An 18793-nucleotide genomic window follows, 5' to 3' on the forward strand; every position below is an offset into this window, starting at 1 on the left:
ATCTTCTTTAATCAGGGAGGCTGACGTCCTCCGGTTGCTTTTGGCGTCACCTTCCTCTTTGGCGTCAGGGCTTCGTTTAAAGCTACTTTGCTTAGCTCATCTTTGTCCTCTAGCTCCTGAGGGAATCTTTGACCAGTCTTGCCGACGTGCTATAGTGCACTTCTTACCGGCAATCCGGTGTCTTCTAAGCTCATACCGGTATGCCCCTCTTTGGGATACCGGTAAGATTTACTTAGCCTAAAAGCTTATCTTCACTGTCCGGAATGAACTTTAAACCGGTATCTTGATGGCTCAAACCATCCGGTTTGGCATGCCTTTGGCATACCGGGGGTCATCCCCCCAACATTAGTCCCCGAAGCTGGTATAGTCCGGTGGATCTTATCCGACGGACCATGCCAGGTTCCTATCTCACAAGGTACCGGTTTAATCTTTCCGGCCCCCTGTTCGAAGATGCCGGCACCTTTGCTAGACTTTCCTTTTCTTCCGTTCCGGATCCTTCCGATATCTTGGACATTAAACTCCTCCTCGGTGAAGTCGATAATTTCTCGGGTACAGTGCCTGTCAGAGACATGCGCACTGTTTCTGACGCGCCAGTGTCAGGGGTCACTTCCCTTCGGCTTCTGCGCTAGCATTTAAGGTGCCGCACCGGATCCTCGCTGCCATTTTGGATCCGTGTGGCCTTCCTGTGGCATTTTGTTTTTCGCGCGTGTATCCTTGCGCCACGTGGCGGCCCACGAGGTGAACCGCCGCGGCCCAGCGGTTGCCAGCCCACTACTTCGTCTTCCTATTTAAGGGGGTGCGGTTCCTTCTTCTCCCTTTCTCCGCCTTCACAACTCCTTCGCGCACTCAGAGCTTTCTGCCTCCTTGCGCCTTCGCCACCGCCGTTCGCCGCCAGAGCTTCGCCGCCTGGTGAACCTCCGCTGCGACTTCGCCGAGCCTCGCCGAGCCTTGCCGCGCAGTGATTCACCGCTGCACTTCTACTGCCACTGCACCGTACGTTCTCCGGCGACCTCTGCTCTTCTTCTTCGCCGGACCTCGTCGGCGACTACAGGTTCGCTGCTTCTCTGGCGACCATCTTCAGCGTTTCGCGCCGCCCCAGGTTAGCCTTGATGCTTCTTTGCTCTCTCCCTTTTTGCCTTCTTGTTCTTGGCCAGTTGGGGATTTACTTTCCCTTTTCTTTTGTTTTTTTCTTACTCGTAGATCTTCGCGTGAGGCTAGATCTTGGGAAATCGGTTTTTGGGTAGAATCCGGTGTCTTATAGACTCGTATGTCTAGCGAAGATTATCTTTCCGAATCACCCTCCAGTAGCCACCAAAGTGAAGCTTCCGACGGGCTTTCGGCTGAACTTGCCCGGATGGAATCCGATACCGGACGAGGTCAGGAGGCCAGCAGCTCTAGCCAAGCTTCCGGAGTAGATCTATCTGGTGTCACCCGTGGAGCCTGGAAGGGCTCAGACGTGACACAACACGAAATTGATTGGCTGTACCGCTCCCGGAGGATACCGGCTGAAGTATCCTGCCGGCTTCCGGGCGACGAGATTGAACCGGTGCTCGAACCCGGTGAGTTTGTCGTTTTTCTTGCTCACTTCGAGCGCGGCTTCGGCCTTCCTGCTTCCGACTTCTTTCGCCAATTTCTGGATTTTTACCAACTCCAACCCCACCATCTTCCTGGCAATGCCATCTTCTACCTTTCTTGTTACGTTTCTTTTATGGAGGGCTGCATAGGCCTCCGCCCTACTCGCGAGACTTTTGCTCGCTTCTTTTCTCTTCGGATCAATTCCGTTCAGGGCAAGGAAATTCATAAGCTCAAACCCCCCGTTCAATGCGGGTCTTGCATCATCGGCTCTCGTCAAGGGAGCCCATTTTTAAAATTCTCCGGTCTCGAGTCATGCCGGGCATGGCAAGAGACCTTTTTCTATGTGAAGAACACCGGCGCCATAGATCTCATCAATCTGCCGGCTTTCAATCCAGAGGTGCCCACGAAGGCCAACTGGAGCTACAATCCGGGGAATAGGCATATCGAAACCAACCAGATTGTTCGCTTCATGGAGCAGCTGAAGAGGGACTCAGACATCTACTCCGACGACATCATCCATACCTTCATCTCACGCCGGGTGCTTCCCCTCCAGCGCCGGGCTCATAAAATAAGCGAGATGTATGGGCCTCGCGATCCGACCAAGATCACCGGCCTCCAATTGAGCAAAGGGGACGTGGTCCTTAAGGCTAGGCAGATTTGCCAAACCGCCATGCCGATGGACTGGGAGTGGGGCAAGCTTCCTCTCAGCTCCACCAATCCTCCAACTGACGACGTAAGAACCTGCGCAATCCGGATTGTTTTCTGGTAGCCTTTCGATGCATAACTAATTGTCTCTCTATTCTTTTTCAGGCCAAGGAGCGCTTTCCTCGCATCGCAATGGAGCAGCGAGGCCCTTGCCAGAAGCGGGACCTGGACACAGAGGACCCGGATCCTTACGTGCACTGGACCGATCTCAAGATGGGCCGCACGCACACCTCGCGCCCCGGTAACTTCTCATCCGAAGCTTCCGGTTCCGATGATGATGTCACTATTCTTGAGGTATCTTATTCTTTCACCTCCTCATATACTGACTTTCTATAGATGCTCCCTCAGCCAGCACCAACCCACAGGTCCTGGATCACGCCACCCCGCTCCAGGCCGAGGTTGGCCATGAGTTCCTGGAGAAGCTCACCTCCCAGGGCAAGAAGAAGAAGGCGCCGGCATCTGAAGCCGGCCCCAGCGAGGCTCCTCCCACCAAGCGCCAACGGCAGGAAGTTGTCGGCGGGAAGGTGGTCTCCAAGAAGAACTATCGGAGACGGGAGATGCCGGTTGCTTCCGGGTAAGCTTCCGCTTTTTTCCTTGTTTTTGTTCCGCGAAGTTCTTTTTCCGGTTGCTTTTCTGAATCTTTCTTCTTTCTATCTCTTTTAGTGCTGCACTCAAGATATCCAAGAGTGCTTCCGGCATTCCCCCGGAGAGCTCTGAAGAAGCCGCGAGGCCTTCACCTCCACCTCAACCAAGCCCGGCACCATCTGGTGCCGGCAACTCTTCTGCCTCCCCTTTGGGAGGCACTACAAGTGCGGGGCGCGCGGCCCCTACACCTTCAGATCACCGCGCGGAGGGGGACAAAGCTTCCCCTCCAGAGATTCAAGACACCGGCGCCAGCAACATCGGCGCCAACACCGAAGATGCCGGGGGCATGGAGCCTTTGGCTCCTACCGCCCCGAAGAAAAAGAAGAAGAAGGACACTAGCTCCTCTCCCTCCAAGACCCTGTCGGAGCCTTCTGCTCCGGCAACTTCTACTCCGGCAAAGGACGCCATAGAGGCTCCTGCGCCACCCAAAACCATGCCGGCACCTCCACCGGCTTCCTCTACCGGCGAGCCAGCCGCTATGAAGCCAACGCCGCCACCAAGCCAAGCGCCCGCAGCGGCCAAGCCTACGGCTTCGGGGGGCATCAAGTTCTCCAAGCCTCAAGCTGCCACGGTGACCTCCGCGGCCAGCTCCGGCCCGCAGTCCCTCGTGCTGCCCTCTGGCCGTGCTGCCATCGTGGCCGGGGAAACGGCTCCAGCTCCGCTGGGCCGGATCACCGAGCTTACCCGCGAAGGAGCTGAGCTAGGGCATCTTCTCGATTACGCTGAGAAGTGGAATCGGGCGGATGAGTCCCCAGCGACGCGCGGCTTGGGGAAGGATAAGCTGCCGCTGGTCGACCCTTCCGGCCCCCGGAGCACCGGACAACACTTTAGCCGGTTGCGGCGCGCTGTCAGGGAGTTCAACAACGCGTGGCATGATGCCAACATCAACGTTGTGGTAAGTTGAATTCTTGCCGGTTTTCATTCCTTAAAGATTATGTATATCTCCCCAGTCCCCGAGTTTCAGGTTTAGAGCATAGCTCTGAGCGCGAAACTTCCTTAAAAATTCTCAAAACCGGCATCTTTCTTACCGGAATCCTTTTTAACTTAAACAGAACACAGCTGATGCCCGGAAGCGCCTCTTTGAGGAGCTTTTGTGGGAGCACCGAGATCTTGTCGAGGCCCACAGCCACTTCCAAGGTTAGCTCTCGTTCCTCCGGCTTCTTTTACTTGTTGTCTTTTCCTTCCCTTTACTTATGAACTTTTTTGCTTGACAGCCATTCCGGAAGCCTCCATCGAGGCCCTCAAGGCCCAGCTCAGCACCCTTCAAGGTACCACTTCTTTTCCGGTTGATTTGCCTTTTTGCGTTTTGCTAGTTATCTTTTTGTTAACATTCCCTTTTCGGATTCTAGGTGAAAAGGAGCAGCTTATCCGGGATCACCGCAAGGCTCTGGACACCCAGGAGATCTTCTCCAGGGGGCTCAAGGACCAGCTTATTCAAGCCGCTCTCCATCATGATAAGGAGATGAAGGATGCCCAAGCTGCAGCTGCGGCCAAGCTGGATGAGTTCCTGGAGGAGTCCACCAATTCCAACGCAATGCTGCGGGCCGAACTGGAGGAGGAGAGCAAGGCGCGGAAAGCGGCCGAGGATTGGGTCGCTCTCCTAACTGGGGAGCAAAAGGAGTATGATCAGCTGGTCATGCAAACCGACGCGCTCGCCCTCAGTAAGTTTTTCTTCTTTATTTTCCGGCTTTTGCTTATAAGCTTATATCTTCCGGTAGCATATCCTTATCTCTTTTCTTTGTCTTGCAGGGCTCTTTCCGGACTCGCAGGTGCACGCGCAGAAGAAGGTGGCAGATTGCTGGATTGCGCAGCAGTTCAAGAATCTGGCTGCGCCCTGGGATCCTTACGATCACCTGGTTGCGCTTTCTACCCGGGTCCAGCACATGCGCGCGGTGGACCGGCATCTTGCTGATCTTCCCGACGTGGCGATCCAGCTCTTCAAGGTGCTGTGGCCCGGGGAGGAGATGCTGGCAAACCTGACGCTCACCTCCGAACGCCTGAAAGGTGCCGGTCGGAGGATCCGCGAATGGCAGTGCTCCGCGGCCCTTGCCGGAGCGGATGCGGCGCTTCGCATCGCCTTCTCCTGGTATGAGGACTTGGACTTGGACACCTTCCACAGCCTGCACCAGGATGCTCCCACCGACAAGGATCCGGTCCTCACCGCGAAGCGGAAGGACCGCGCCTACCGGATTGTAGAGTACGCCCCGGTCCGCACCTTCATCCCCCCTCCTCCCGACGTCAAGGACTACCTTAGCGACGAAGAAGAAGGAGAGGACGAGGAAGATGAGGATGCCAGAGAGGGCGATGCTCTCCCGGAAGCTGGTGATGCGCCTCCGGAAGCTCTAGAGGCCGGTGCTGCTCCTCCTGAAGCTCCTGCTGCTTGAATGCTTTCATTCTACCCTTGTTATATCTGTCGCTTGGGAAAACAATATCTGTTAAATTCTACCCCGGTATGCCGGGGTTTATGATGTAAGATAAAACTTAGCCTTTTGGTTGTGGTATAACTTCTATGCCAGTATGTTTTACCGGTAGGTTATCAAGTTATGTTTGCATATTATCTTAGCATTTTGCTCATTGTTTTGCTTTTATCCTGCACTGCAAAGATTTCGGAATTGTTTCCGCATCCAATTCGATGCACACTTGGTTCTTTCACTTTGCCTCTGCCTACCTCTTTGGGCGTTTTGGCGTACGAGTAACAAAGTTCTTTTGCCAAGCAAGCACTTTCTTGAACTTAGAAATAACTCGAAATTTTCACAAAAAAATGGTTTAGCCGGGGTTAGTTAAACTTTTCCGGATCGTTCGTTCCCACTCTCTCTTTTCGTAGTTCACGTGCGTAATTCCTACCAGTTTATCTTGCTTGCCATGAAGCCGGGTTGCGGACAGCAGCAGAGTTGAAGACTCCGGTAGGTTTAACACATTACTAAACCGGAAAGAAAAAATGTTCAACAAGCAACCGGTAAAATAAACATATTGCATGCAATTTCAATAGGGGTAGTCCCCGAGATTCATTCGAGGTTCCGACATCTTTTATTCATAGCAGATAAGGTACAAAAAGGAACTTCTTACACCACAACTTCAGGAGTAGAAAGGACGCAACAAAGCTATGTTCCACGGACGCTTGGTCTCATCTCCGGATCTGTCCGCCTTTCCTTCTTTCCATTCCTGTGCATCGATTAGATAATAGGCATCATTGTGGAGAGCTTTGCTCACAATGAAAGGTCCTTCCCATGGGGGTGAAAGCTTATGCCGGCCTTCAGTGCGTTGCACTAGGCGCAACACCAGATCTCCTTCCCGGAATACCCTCGGGTTAACCTTCTGGCTATGATAGCATCTGAGGTTTTGCTGGTAAATGGCTGTTCTTGCCAACGCCAGCTCTCTTGCTTCTTCCAGCAAGTCGACATCGTTTTCTCGGGCCTCTTTTACCTCTTGTTCAGTATAGAGCTGCACCCTTGGTGAGTCATGGAGAATGTCGGTTGGTATGACGGCTTCTGCTCCGTAAACCATAAAGAATGGAGTGTATCCGGTAGACCGGTTTGGAGTCATTCTTATGCTCCACAATACTGATGGCAGTTCATCAAGCCAACAGCCCAGTGTCTTTTCGAGTGGTTCAATGAGCCTTGGATTTATGCCGGAAAGCACCAGCGCATTTGTTCTTTCCACTTGGCCATTGCCTTGTCGGTGTGCCACTGAGCACAAATCCAACCGGATGTTGTTATCCTCACAGAATCGCTTGAACTCACCTTGGGCAAAGTTTGAGCCATTGTCAGTGATGATACTATGCGGGTATCCATACCGCAAGATGACATCTTTTAGGAACTTCACCGCTGTATGCCCATCACACTTTGCGATAGGTTTTAACTCCAGCCATTTGGTGAATTTATCCACCATGACCAAGATGTGGGTCATGTTTCCCCTTGCAGTTTTGAATGGGCCAACCATGTCAAGGCACCAAATAGCAAATGGCCAAGTTAACGGTATAGTTTTTAAGCCGGATGCTGGGGTATGATTTTGCTTGGCGTACCTCTGGCAACCATTGCATTTTCTTACCAAATCCTCAGCATTCTCCAATGCCGTGGGCCAGTAGAACCCATGCCGGAACACTTTCGCCACCAGCGCCCTTGATGAAGCGTGATGCCCACATTCTCCCTGATGAATCTCTCTAAGCATCTCTTTTCCCTCTTCCGGCTCCACACATCTTTGAAGGACACCGGTAACACTTCTCTTGTACACCTCGCCATTGATGAAAGTGTATGCTTTGGCTCTCCGTTGGATCCTTCTTGATTCTTTTTCGTCAACCGGCAAGGTGCCGTTGATCAGGAATTCCTTAATAGGTTTAACCCAAGATGGTGCTTCTCGAACCAGAAATACCGGTACGTCTATCTCCATGCTATCCACAAACATTGCTTCTTCCGGTATGGGCGTCGTAGTCCCCGAGTTTACCGGAGAAGTCCCCGGGTTTGCCGGAGCAGTCCCCGAGTGTTCCGGAACAGTCCCCGAGTTTCCTTCATCGATATCCATTGGCACCACATGTGATTCCGGTACGAAAATTGATTCCGATTCTGGACTTGGCTTGATCGATGGAATTCTTAAGTGTGCCAAGGCTATTCCGGGAGGAATTTCCTGCCTAGATGAGCCTAGCTTGGATAAAGCATCTGCGGCTTCATTTTCAGCCCGCGACACATGATGGAACTCACACCCTTCGAAGAAGCCGGCAATCTTTTGCACATGAAACCGGTACGAGGCCATGTTGGCATCTTTTGCATCCCAATCTCCGAAACATTGTTGCACCACAAGATCTGAATCACCGTAGCAAATGACCCGGTGTGCTCCGATTTCTTTTGCGACCTTAAGCCCACGGATCAGAGCCTCATACTCAGCGACATTGTTTGATGCCCTGAAATGCACTTGCAAAACATACCGGAGATGATCTCCCTTTGGTGAGGTGAGTACCACACCGGCACCTAGACCCTCTTTGAGCTTGGATCCGTCAAAGTGCATCTTCCAGTATTCTACTTTCTGTTCTGGCGGCTTGTATTGCATTTCCACCTAATCAACCAGGAAATCAGCCAAGGCTTGTGATTTTACGGCATCTCTTCTTTCGTATACCGGCACGTATGGTGACAATTGAATTGCCCATTTTGCAATCCTGCCGCTGGCATCTTTGTTACCCATGATATCTGATGACCCACAAGTATAGGGGGTGTATCGTAGTACTTTCAATAAATAAGAGTGTCGAACCCAACGAGGAGCAGAAGGTGTTGACAAGCAGTTTCGATGAAGGATTCACTGTAAATGCTCACAGACAAGTATTCAGGGGGTTTTGATATAGCAGATGAAATAAGTACAAGTAAGTAAAGTGCGAGAGAAATAATTGCAGCGAGTGGTCCAATCCTTTTTAGCACAAAGGACAAGCCGGTTTGTTTACTTATAATGACCAAACATTCTTGAGGACACACGGGAATTTAGTCTAGTGCTTTCGCTTCATATAGCTGATTAATCTTCATTGTTTTGATAAGTGTTGTCTGGGTGAACCTATGCTAATGTACCGCCCTTCCTAGGACTAATACATACTTGTGATTATACCCCTTGCAAGCATCCGCAACTACAAGAAAGTAATTAAGATAAATCTAACCACGGCCTTAAACTCTGAGACCCTGCTATCCCTCCTGCACCGATATACCAACGGGGGTTTAGGTTTCTGTCACTCCGGCAACCCTGCAATTGGCAAACGAATACAAGATGCATTCCCCTAGGCCCATAAATGGTGAAGTGTCATGTAGTCGACGTTCACACGACACCACTAGAAGAATAACACCACAACTTAAATATCACAACATTGAATACTAACCAACATAATTCACTACTAACATTTAGACTTCACCCATGTCCTCAAGAACTAAACGAACTACTCACGAGACATCATATGGAACATGATCAGAGGTGATATGATGATGAATAGCAATCTGAACATAAACCTTGGTTCAATAGTTTCACTCAATAGCATCAATAACAGGTAGGAATCAACACCGGGTGAGTTTCCCCTATCAAACAATCAAGATCAAACCCAAATTGTTACAGCGGTGACGAGGTGCAGCGGTGGAGATGGCGGTGATGATGATGATGATGGTGATGATGATGGAGATGATGTCCAGCTTGATGACGGTGACGATGGCGTCGATTTCCCCCTCCGGGAGGGAATTTCCCCGGCGGATTCCTGCCCGCCGGAGAGCTCTTTTCTCTCTGGTGTTTTCCGCCCCGCAGAGGCGGCTGTGACTCTTCGCGACTATCCTCTGGGGCTTAGGTTTTCGGGACGAAGACGTACGCGAAGAAAAGGAGGCGAGAGGGGGCTGTGGGCCCCCTCCTCACAGGGCGGCGCGGCCAGGCCTTGGGCCGCGCCGGCCTATGAGGTGGGCCCACCTCGGGTCCCCTCGGCTCCCCCTTCTGGCTCCCTTCGACTTCTGGAAAAATAGGATTTTTCATATAATTTCCGTCAACTGTTGATCTTCCGAAATATTGCATCCTGACGGTGCTTTTTCCAGCAGAATCCTGGCTCCGGTGCGCGATCCCCAAATAATCATGAATCATGCAAAATAGATGAAATAACATAAGTATCATCTCCAAATATGAAATATATCAATGAATAACAGCAAATTATGATATAAAATAGTGATGCAAAATGGACGTATCAACTCCCCCCAAGCTTAGACTTCGCTTGTCCCCAAGCGAAACTGAACTCGGTAAACAAGACCACATGTTTATGGAGTGAAGAGTCGATAAATAAAATACGGACAAGAAGCATCATATTCATTCACACAAGACATTCTAATAAACAACTTCCTCATATAATTCAACTTGAAACAAGTGGAAGGTAATCACAAATAAAGGTGCATAAGGAATCATAATTGGTGATGGCAAACTTTGTTCTTGGTCAGAGAACAGTTAACAGATTATACTTATCTATTGAGCAGCGCTCTCATATTAAAACTTATAATAAACTTGCATACTCAATCATAGTAATCTCCTCATAATCATCGATAACTTTTAAAGCTGTATTCATTCAGATAAAATTTGTACTAAACAAGGAAAAGTAAAAGGCATAATGAAATAGATCACAATATAAATGGTTTGATCACAACAACTCAAATGCTTGCCTGAGATGGAGGGAAATAGGTTTACTGACTCAACATAAAGTAAAAGACAGGCCCTTCGTAGAGGGAAGCGGGGATTAAATCATGTGCTAGAGCTTTTCGAGTTTTGAAATCATATAGAGAGCATAAAAGTAAAGTTTTGAGAGGTGTTTGTTGTTGTCAACGAATGGTAGCGGGTACTCTAACCCCTTGCCAAACAGACCTCCAAAGAGCGGCTCCCATGAAGGACGTCATCTCTACCAGCAAGGTAGATCATCCCTCTTCTATTTTGTTTACACATGTACTTTAGTTTATTTAAGGATAACACTCCCCCCAACCTTTGCTTACTCAAGCCATGGCTAACCGAATCCTCGGGTGCCTTCCAACAATCTCATACCATGGAGGAGTGTCTATTGCAAAATTAAGTTGCTTACTGATGAATCAGGGCAACACATGTGAAGAGAATTATTAATGAAAGTTGATTAATTGGGGCTGGGAACCCCGTTGCCAGCTCTTTTTGCAAAATTATAGGATAAGTGGATGAAGCCACTAGTCCATTAGTGGAAGCTGCCTAACAAGATTGAAAGATAAAACACCACATACTTCCTCATGAGCTATAGAACATTGACACAAATAAGAGGTAATAGCTTTTGAATTGCTTAAAGGTAGCACATGAAGTATTTACTTGGAATGGCAGGGAAATACCACAAAGTATGTAGTTATGGTGGACACTGATGGCATAGGTTTGGTTTAAGGGTTTGGATGTACGAGAAGTATTCCCTCTCGGTACAGGTCTTTGGCTAGCAAGGTTAATTAGCAAGCATAAGAGTCGAGGGAAACAAACAAATATACATGTGATAGAAACAATCATGCATCTTACTTGTAAGCACAAACAATTTTAACTTCAGAATACTAAGCTAAGGACTAACAAGAAAGATAATAACATATCTACATGTATTTCCTCTTCTCTACTTAAAACTCAAAGTGTTGTTGCTATTGACCAATGCTAAGTTTGCCAAAACCAAATAGATTTACTCAATGCTCCCAAAGTGATACCCCTACTAACAACAAGATCAATCATATAATAGAGATTGCAAACTAAAATAAGATGTGCAATATGCAAATGATAAGACTTCTCATTAATATTCCATAACGATAACTCACACCAAGGGATACATAGATAACCAACTAAAGGGAGATACTTCCATACCGCAACACATCTTATATGATAACTTCCCTACTCATGATATGACACTACTTGAAAGTAAAAAGATAAAAGATAGTAATGATGTGATACCGCGGCACTCCCCCAAGCTTGGAACAAACCAAGGGGATGCCAATACCGATGATGAATTACTCCTTCGGTGATGATGGTGAATCCTTGCATCATCAGACTTCCAAGGAAGAGGCTCTCCATCAACAAAAGACATCTTGGTCTCCGAAATCCTATTCAAAGTCGAACTCTGCAGAACCATCAGTTTGACCTTTGATGAAAGCTTCCGGAGTTACCACTTGAATAACATCAACATCTTCATTATAAGAATCTCCAGAAATATAGTGCTTGAGTCTTTGTCCATTCACTACTTGTGTGGCATCACCTTGCAGAGAGCTAATTTTAATTGCCCCTGAACGATACACCTCCACAATGACATATGGTCCTTCCCATTTTGAGAGTAATTTCCCTGCGAAAAATCTGAGACGAGACCGATACAATAGGACTTTATCTCCAACATTAAATTCTCTTTTGATAATTCTTCTATCATGCCATTTCTTAACTTTCTCTTTAAAGAGTTTAGCATTTTCATAAGCTTCACTTCTCCATTCATCTAGAGAACTCAATTGTAGCAGTCTCTTCTTACCGGCAAGTTTGAAATCTTTATTTAGTTCTCTTACAGCCCAATAAGCTTTGTGCTCTAGTTCTAAAGGTAAATGACAAGCTTTTCCATAAACCATTTTATAAGGCGACATACCCATAGGATTTTTATAAGCAGTTCTATAAGCCCATAGTGCGTCCTTCAATTTAATAGCCCAGTTCTTTCTAGATTTATTAACAGTCTTTTGCAAGATAGATTTAATCTCTCTATTTGATAATTCTACTTGCCCACTAGTTTGAGGATGATAGGCAGAAGCAATTCTATGATTAATACCATATTTAGCAAGAGTTTTTCTAAAACCACCATGAATAAAATGAGAACCTCCATCAGTCATAATATATCTAGGAACTCCAAATCTAGGGAAAATAATATCTAAAAGCATTCTTAAAGAGGTCTCACCATCAGCACTTTTTGTAGGTATGGCTTCCACCCATTTAGTAACATAATCAACAGCAACAAGTATATGAGTGTTACCTTCTGAAGAAGGGAAAGGACCCATGAAGTCAAATCCCCAACAATCGAATGGTTCAATAACAAGAGTATAATTCATAGGCATTTCATTGCGTCTGGAGATATTACCAACCCTTTGACATTCATCACAAGATAAAATAAACTTCCTTGCATCTTTCAAGAGAGTTGGCCAATAAAAACCTGATTGTAGAACTTTTTGCGCGGTTCTATCTCCGGCGTGATGTCCTCCATAGACACTACCATGAAATTTACTCAATATCTTCTGTTGTTCATATTCAGGAACACATCTTCGCAGAATACCATCCACTCCTTCTTTATATAAGTGTGGGTCATCCCAAAAATAATGCCTCAAGTCATAAAAGAATTTCCTCCTTTGCTGAGCTGAAAAGGTTGGAGGCAAGTACTTGGATACAATAAAGTTAGCATAATCAGCGTACCAAGGACTATCTCGCGAGCTCACCTTTATTACAGCCAATTGTTCATTTGGAAAACTATCATTAACAGGAACAGGATCATAAGCAATATTTTCCAATCTAGACAAATTATCAGCAACAGGATTATCAGCACCTTTCCTATCTATAATATGCAGATCAAATTCTTGCAAAAGAGGTACCCTTCTAATAAGCCTTGGCTTAACATCTTTCTTTGTCATAAGGTATCTAATTGCAGCATGATCAGTATGAATTGTAACTTTTGAATCAACAATATAGGATCTAAACTTATCACAAGCAAAGACTACAGCTAATAATTCTTTTTCAGTTGTAGCATAATTTATTTGAGCAGCATCAAGAGTTTTGCTAGCATAATGAATAACATTCAATTTCTTATCTACCTGCTGTCCAAGAACAGCGCCTACAGCAAAATCACTAGCATCACACATAATCTCAAAAGGCAAATTCCAATCAGGAGGTTCAACTACAGGAGCAGTTGTTAAGGCTTTCTTTAGAGTTTCAAAAGCTTCCTTACAATCATCATCAAAAACAAAAGGTACATCTTTTTGAAGAAGATTAGTAAGAGGCTTTGAAATCTTAGAGAAATCTTTAATAAATCTCCTATAAAACCCAGCATGACCAAGAACACTACGAATACCTTTAACATCCCTCGGATAGGGCATCTTCTCAATTGCTTCAACTTTAGCTCTATCAACTTCAATACCTCTCTCAGAAATTTTATGTCCCAATACAATTCCTTCATTAACCATAAAGTGGCACTTCTCCCAATTAAGAACAAGATTAGTTTCTTCACATCTCTGCAATACTTTATCGAGGTTTCGCAAGCAATTATCAAAAGAATTCCCATAGACAGAAAAATCATCCATGAATACCTCTACAATACTCTCACAAAAGCCATGAAAAATAGCAGACATGCATCTTTGAAAAGTAGCAGGAGCATTACATAAACCAAAAGGCATACGCCTATAAGCATAAGTTCCATAGGGACAGGTGAAAGTGGTTTTCTCTTGATCTTTAGTTTTAACAGCAATTTGTGAAAACCCAGAATAACCATCAAGAAAGCAAAAATGAGTATTTTTAGACAACCTTTCTAACATTTGATCAATAAATGGTAAAGGGTAATGATCTTTCTTAGTAACCTTATTAACTTTTTGATAATCAATGCACATTCCATACCCTACAACTACTCTTTGAGGGATGAGCTCATCATTATCATTAGGCACAACCGTCATTCCTCCTTTCTTAGGAACACAATGCACAGGACTAACCCATCTACTACCAGCAATAGGATATATAATACCAGCTTCAAGAAGTTTTAATACCTCATTCCTTACCACATCCTTCGTCTTCGGAATTAGACGACGTTGATGTTCAACAACAGGCTTTGCATCATCTTCCATATTGATAGCATGTTGGCAAATAGAGGGAGAAATCCCCTTCAAGTCATCAAGAGTATATCCAATAGCTCCTCGGTGTTTCTTCAATATTTCCAGTAACCTTTCTTCCTCAATATCTGAAAGCTTAGAACTAATAATAACAGGATATATTTTCTTATCATCAATATGAGCATACTTAAGATTATCAGGAAATGGTTTTAAATCAAAAACAGGATCTTCCTTTGGTGGTGGTGTTGTACCTAGATCTTCAACCGGCAAGTCATGTTTAAGAATAGGTTGACGAAGGAAAATTTCATCAAGCTCATTCCTTTCTTCCCTAAAGACTTCACTCTCACTATTCTCCAAATGTTGCTGCAGAGGATTATTAGGAGCAAGAGCAATAGACGCACACTGTTCAACTCTAAAATCATTATTAGGCAAATCAGCTTTATAAGGAGTTTTGGCAAATTTAGAGAAATTAAACTCATAAGATTCACCAGCAAATTTAGTAACAATCTTTTCCTTCTTGCAATCTATAACAGCTCCACAAGTATTTAGGAATGGTCTACCAAAAATAATAGGACAATACTTACTAGCAGCAGAACCAAGTACCAGAAAGTCAGCAGGATATTTAATCTTACCACACAGAACTTCCACATCTCGAACAATACCAATAGGAGAGATAGTTTCTCTATTAGCTAGCCGAATAACCACATCAATATCTTCAAGTTCACAAGAACCAATTTCATGCATGATCTCCGTATAAAGCTCATAAGGAATGGCGCTAATACTTGCACCAATGTCACATAAACCATAATAACAATGATTACCAATTCTAACAGAGAGCATAGGAACACTAGCTTTCCTAGACTTATTAGGATGCGAAACAATATTAGAAGCATCTTCACAAAAAATAATATGACCATCTTCTACATTTTCAGTCACAAGATCTTTAACTATTGCAACAGCAGGTTCAACCTTAATTTGTTCTTCAGGTTCTATAGGTTTCTTTGCACTTTTATTAACCGCACTAGATATAACAGAGTACTCCTTCATTTTAGCAGGGAAAGGAGTTTTTTCAATATAAGCTTCAGGAAGAATATGATCAACAGTTTCAATTATAGCACATTTATTTATAGATGGATCAATTTTATCTTTATATGGTTCATGATACTTATCAAAATTCTTCCTAGGAAATTCAAAGTGAGATGCAAAAGCTTTATAAAGATTTTCAACGACTTGAGAATCAAGACCATAAGTAGCACTAATATTACAAAATTTATCAGTATCCATAAAAACTTCAATGCATTTATAATCAAAGTTTATACCTGACTCTCTATCTTTGTCGTTCTCCCATCCTTCAGTATTCTCCTGGATCCGATCAAGAAGGTCCCTTTTAAACTCTTCTTTATTGCGTGTAAATGATCCAGAACAAGAAGTATCCAGCAGAGTCTTATCTTGAAAAGACAATCTTGCATAGAAATTATCAATAATAATATTACCAGGAAGCTCATGAATGGGGCATTTGAGCATTAAAGAGTTCAATCTCCCCCAAGCTTGGGCAATACTTTCTCCATCATGAGGCCAGAAATTATATATGCGGTTCCGATCTTTGTGAATCTCACTTGGAGGATAGAATTTGGAATAAAATAAAGGCACAATGTCCTCCCAATTAAGAGAATCCCTATTCTTCAGCAATTTATACCAAAGGCGCTGCTTTACGGACAGCGATATAGAGAATAGTTTCTTCCTAACTTCATCCATAGCAATACCTGCACATTTGAATAACCCGCATAATTCATGTAAAAACAGTAAATGATCACCAGGATGGACAGTTCCATCCCCTTCATAGCGGTTATCCACAACACGTTCAATAATTTTCATAGGTATTTTGTATGGAACCTCGTTCTCACCTGGCGCCTCACCCACTACCCTTGCAGTAGTAGTAGATTTTCCAAAGAGGAATTCAAGAGAAGACCTCTCCATAATGATTTATAGCAGCAGGCAGAAATAAAAACAGCACGTACAGTAAAAAGTTTCCCTTACCAATTCCACTTACCAATAGCGCTTCACTCCCCGGCAACGGCGCCAGAAAATAGTCTTGATGACCCACAAGTATAGGGGGTGTATCGTAGTACTTTCGATAAATAAGAGTGTCGAACCCAACGAGGAGCAGAAGGTGTTGACAAGCAGTTTCGATGAAGGATTCACTGTAAATGCTCACAGACAAGTATTCAGGGGGTTTTGATATAGCAGATGAAATAAGTACAAGTAAGTAAAGTGCGAGAGAAATAATTACAGCGAGTGGCCCAATCCTTTTTAGCACAAAGGACAAGCCAGTTTGTTTACTTATAATGACCAAACGTTCTTGAGGACACACGGGAATTTAGTCTAGTGCTTTCGCTTCATATAGCTGATTAATCTTCATTGTTTTGATAAGTGTTGTGTGGGTGAACCTATGCTAATGTACCGACCTTCCTAGGACTAATACATACTTGTGATTATACCCCTTGCAAGCATCCGCAACTACAAGAAAGTAATTAAGATAAATCTAACCAGAGCCTTAAACTCTGAGATCATGCTATCCCTCCTGCACCGATATACCAACGGGGGTTTAGGTTTTTGTCACTCCGGCAACCCCGCAATTGGCAAACGAATACAAGATGCATTCCCCTAGGCCCATAAATGGTGAAGTGTCATGTAGTCGATGTTCACACGACACCACTAGAAGAATAACACCACAACTTAAATATCACAACATTGAATACTAACCAACATAATTCACTACTAACATTTAGACTTCACCCATGTCCTCAAGAACTAAACGAACTACTCACGAGACATCATATGGAACATGATCAGAGGTGATATGATGATGAATAGCAATCTGAACATAAACCTTGGTTCAATAGTTTCACTCAATAGCATCAATAACAAGTAGGAATCAACACCGGGTGAGTTTCCCCTATCAAACAATCAAGATCAAACCCAAATTGTTACAGCGGTGACGAGGTGCAGCGGTGGAGATGGCGGCGATGATGATGATGATGATGATGATGGTGATGATGATGGAGATGATGTCCAGCTCGATGACGGTGACGATGGCGTTGATTTCCCCCTCCGGGAGGGAATTTCCCCGGCGGATTCCTGCCCGCCGGAGAGCTCTTTTCTCTCTGGTGTTTTCCGCCCCGCAGAGGCGGCTGTGACTCTTCGCGACTATCCTCTGGGGCTTAGGTTTTCGGGACGAAGACGTACGCGAAGAAAAGGAGGCGAGAGGGGGCTGTGGGCCCCCTCCTCACAGGGCGGCGCGGCCAGGCCTTAGGCCGTGCCGGCCTATGATGTGGGCCCACCTCGGGTCCCCTCGGCTCCCCCTTCTGGCTCCCTTCGACTTCTGGAAAAATAGGATTTTTCATATAATTTCCGTCAACTGTTGATCTTCCGAAATATTGCATCCTGACGGTGCTTTTTCCAGCAGAATCCTGGCTCCGGTGCGCGATCCCCAAATAATCATGAATCATGCAAAATAGACGAAATAACATAAGTATCATCTCCAAATATGAAATATATCAATGAATAACAGCAAATTATGATATAAAATAGTGATGCAAAATGGACGTATCAATATCTGAAATGGGTGCTTCACTTACCACTTTCATGGGGTGCTCCTCAAAATAGTGCTTGAGCTTGGTGGCGGCCATGAACACGCCATAGGTCATCTTCTGGAAGTGAGGGTAGTTTTGTTTTGAGAGGGAGAGCACCTCGCTCAAGTAGTATACCGGCCTCTGCACGATTTTTTCTTCCTCCTCTCTTTCTACTACAACCACCACACTCACAACCCGGTTGGTTGCTGCTATATACAACAACATGGGCTCCCTTTCCAAAGGTGAGGCCAATACCGGTGCAGTGGCTAGCATTGTTTTCAGTTCTTTGAATGCTGCGTCTGCCTGCGGGGTCCAGACAAAGGTATCGGATTTTTTCATTAATGCATAGAGGGGTAGAGCCTTTTCCCCCAACCTGCTTATGAACCGGCTTAGCGATGCCAAGCTTCCGGTAAACTTTTGCACATCTTTTAGTTCTCGCGGTATAGTCATTCTTTCTATTGCCCGGATTTTTACCGGATTCACTTCAATGCCCCGGCTTGATACAAGAAAGCCAAGCAGCTTGCCGGCAGGCACACCGAAAGTGCATTTTGCCGGATTGAGTTTCATCCGGAACCTTCTTAAGTTATCAAATGTTTGTCGGACGTCGTCGATCAAGGTTTCTTTTACCTTAGTTTTTATCACGACATCGTCCACATAGACTTGCACATTTTTTCCGATTTGATCAAACAAGCATTTTTGCATACAGCGTTGGTACGTTGCACCAGCGTTGCGCAAACCAAAGGGCATAGTAACATAGCAATAAGCCCCGTGCGGGGTAATGAACGCAGTTTTTATTTGATCTTCCTTTTTCAGGGGAATCTGGTGGAAACCGGAATAAGCATCCAGAAAAGACAATAACTCACACCCAGCAGTAGAATCAATCACCTGATCGATCCGGGGCAGAGGGAAAGGATCTTTTGGGCAAGC

This window comes from Lolium perenne, chromosome 3 (genome assembly GCF_019359855.2).
Source record: "Lolium perenne isolate Kyuss_39 chromosome 3, Kyuss_2.0, whole genome shotgun sequence".
Classification (NCBI taxonomy): Eukaryota; Viridiplantae; Streptophyta; class Magnoliopsida; order Poales; family Poaceae; genus Lolium; species Lolium perenne.